The sequence below is a fragment of the Malus sylvestris genome, chromosome 9 (assembly GCF_916048215.2).
Source record: "Malus sylvestris chromosome 9, drMalSylv7.2, whole genome shotgun sequence".
Classification (NCBI taxonomy): domain Eukaryota; kingdom Viridiplantae; phylum Streptophyta; class Magnoliopsida; order Rosales; family Rosaceae; genus Malus; species Malus sylvestris.
In genome coordinates this window covers 29,273,906-29,277,521 of record NC_062268.1, presented here as the reverse complement: position 1 = coordinate 29,277,521, position 3,616 = coordinate 29,273,906, and the positions used below count along the sequence as shown (strand labels likewise).

At 36.0% G+C, this 3,616-nt stretch overlaps 1 pseudogene; it reads right to left on the bottom strand.

Annotated features, from left to right (window-relative positions):
* Window positions 1-896: 896 nt before the first annotated feature.
* LOC126583190 (norbelladine synthase-like) lies at window positions 897-3,366 on the bottom strand (annotated as a pseudogene).
* Window positions 3,367-3,616: the final 250 nt, after the last annotated feature.

The following is a 3,616-nucleotide window of genomic DNA, read 5'->3' as shown; positions in this document are numbered from 1 at the left end:
TTTTTGCCACGTGGCAGCCTCATCAGCACAAATGTGGCAGCCACGTCAGCATTTAACAGACTAATGGATGGAAAATCTAATGGAGGTGTTATTTTGAAATAAAATGGTACTGGATGTATGAAAGTGAAATGTTTTAAAGTTGTTGTATGGGGTTGTAATTGACCTCAAACCTGAGGGGCTACTATGTAATTTACCCTAAATTAATCCTTGTGGAGAACGACATTGCTTGAGCCAACTATACTACGACAATCTTGTTTCTCTTGCAAGTATTTTAGGTGTTTTTAACCCTTTTGCGCAGGTGGTAAAAATCCTATCAGAGTCGGATCGAAAATGCGAGAACGCCGATCATGATGAGGATGAAGAAGGAAAGGACATTCCGAAAGCATGCCTTAAGGTCGTCCCGTTGGAGGTTTGGGAGGCCGCCATTGACGGCCAAATCAAGCTGCGAGCTTTTGGAAGAGCGATGGAGAAGACTGAGGTCTGAGGAGAGGAAGGGCTTTTGCGGTTTGAAGTTTCAGGTCTGGTTCTGAGCTGGGATTGAAGTTTCAGGTCTGGTTCTGCAAGGGTTTTGCGAGAGGGCGTGCAAGAGTGAAAGCGTGAGGATGGCAGGAGAAAAGAGGGCAATGTTGGTAAATTGAAAAATTCATTAATGAATTTACTGTTTATTCGTGTTTAGCTGGTTTTTTGAAGATGCTTTTTGCAGCTTCAGGTTTTTAGCCTTTTTTTCATCCCAAATTTTGAAAAAAGTTGGTTTTGGATGTTTACCAAACATAAAAAACTCTTTTAACTTTTCTTTTATTTTCACATTTTTTAAAATCACTTCAGTATCAAACCAGGGCTAAGTGGAGCCAAGAAGTGTTATCAAATATAAGAAGAGTGTGTTTGTTACATCGGACTATCTCGGATAGAACTAATTATGGGGATTAAGTTGGACTAATTTAGTAAACATTAGGTGGAGCATCGGATAAAGAAGCTTTATTAACCTGAAAAAGAAAGCCAGCCTCATGCGTCATACCTGACCTGAGAAAACCATTTCCAATAAGCCATTAACAAAATTAATTCCAAGTTGCTAAATTTGCTTCTCAAAATTTCAGAATCTGAAGAAACAAACAAGATCTTCAGTGATGAGCAGTTCATCCAACTTGAAACACTTACTAAAAGCAGATAATATTTTGAGGTAGGACTTAGGACAGATCGATCCAAATTAATTTGACACTGCATCAACTGATGATATTCACGGAACTGTTTAATTGAGTACAAATTGTTTTTTCATGAGGTGGATCTTTGCTGCCTCTGCAATGGTAACGAATGGCTCGATAGAGACAAGTGAGGAGGCGTTGGAAGCATCAGACGTCTCTTCCTTGACATCATATTCAACTGTGGTTTTGATGATGCAGCAGCAGGAGGGTTCCGAATCACCTGCAACTCCTAATTTCTCTATGATTTCAAACCGAACCCGGTATAAGCTAAGTCCAAAATCCAGAAATCCACCTTCAATCACCTCCGCTTCTTTCACTCGCGTCTCATTGTCAATCTTTGTGAACTTTTCCTTGTGTTCAGCACCTATATATATAATATATATAATCAATTAACATAAATTATAGGGTTAAACTCTATTTACTATCCTCATATTTCGTGGTTTTCAACATTTAGTTCAAGTTTTTTTTTTATCCCAGAGTCATAACTAAAGTGTTAATTTTGGGACAATCTCATACATTCATTAGTCAAATTGTTAGTTCTCCCGTTAAGTGATGACTTAAAAAATATTAAAATAATTAATTAAATAAAAGTTAAAAAAAAATATTTCATCCCTCCCCCCCCCCCCTCATCCAGAGGAAGAAGAAGGAGGAAGAAGGAGAAGAAGAAGGAAGGAAAAAAAAAAGCAAAAAACCAAATATGCAACCTAGAAGAAGAAGAAGAAGTAATTTTGGGACAGTCTCATACATCCATTAGTCAAATTGTTAGTTCTCCCGTTAAGTGATGACTTAAAAAATATTAAAATAACCAAATCTGCAACATAGAAGAAGAAGATAACCAAATCTGCAACCTAGAAGAAGAAGAAGAAGAAAAAAGAAGAAGAAGAAGAAGTAATTTTGGGACAGTCTCATACATCCATTAGTCAAATTGTTAGTTCTCCCGTTAAGTGATGACTTAAAAAATATTAAAATAACCAAATCTGCAACCTAGAAGAAGAAGATAACCAAATTTGCAACCTAGAAGAAGAAACTGGGTCTGGGCTGCTCTGATAACCAAATTTGCAACCTAGAAGAAGAAACTGGGTCTGGGCTGCTCTGATAACCAAATTTGCAACCTAGAACTAACAGTTTGATTAACGGATGTATGATACTGTCCCAATCATTATCCACATGGCGCCACATTATCACTTAACGGGAGAACCAACAGTTTGACTAACGGATGTATGATACTGTCCCAAAATTAACACTTTAGGTATGACTCTGGGATGAAAAAAACTTGATGTACTAAATGTTGAAAATCATGAAACACGAGGGTAGTAAACAGAGTTTAACCCTAAATTATATATATATATATATATATATATATATATATATATATATATATATATATATATATATATTCAACCAAATCATTTAGCATTATAAATTAAATTGGACACAAGAACAATAAAAAGATCGAACAAGATCAAGAAGGGGAAAAGCTCCGTTTAATAAATTAATTATATTACATACGTAGTAACAAGGAAAATTATTAATTAGCCTAAAATAAAAATATGAGGCGCATGCAGGCGGGAGGGCCTAAGTAAACCATTTCTCAATCCAAAATCCTGCTGTTTAGAGTTAATATTTGAGAATTCGTAATTAAAGACAAGTAAATGAGATTCTTTATAAGGTAGCTAGCAAATTAATCATCAGCAAGAAGATTAGCGCGCATGCAGCATGCGTTTAATTAATTTAATTAAGTATATACCTGATGCAAATTTGACATGGACAATAGTCCCAACCCCTCCATCACCATGTATGGCTTCAGCTTTTTCAATCATATCTGGAAGTTGTTGTTCCACGAATCTTGCCAGTGCAAGCGTGCTGAAGAGCTCCCATGCTTCACTTGCAGGCACCTCCACTTCTAACTCATGCCAAACTTTCCCAATCGCCATCCCTAGACCCTAACTAATTAGTTTGATGAATGATCGATCGATTCGATGCTCTCGATCTCTGTTTAATTTCTCCCTCTTCTTTTCTATCTTATGTAATATATAGCTAAGCTAGCTCAGCTGCTTTCTCCCTCAACTGATGATGATGCGTTTGCTTTCAACTAGGGTTATTTATGCGTAATACAACTTGGTAAAGGACAAGGTAGCTAAAGCCAGAATCGTTTCTCACCAAAAGATGCCCTTTCTATTATCTAACATGTCTCTATACATGAAACTCTCAATCAAATATATAATTAAGATATCTACCTAGCTATTAATTAATTAATTGAATAACACGTATGTTCTAGCCGGCAGGTACGTAAATATATATATGTTTTATTAAAATATGCTCAATTTAGAAGAATGACTTACATAAAATAGAGATGCTAAAATAGCGGTATTCTAAATTAATCGCAACATCATGTATGAATTGTGTTCTTCGTCCAA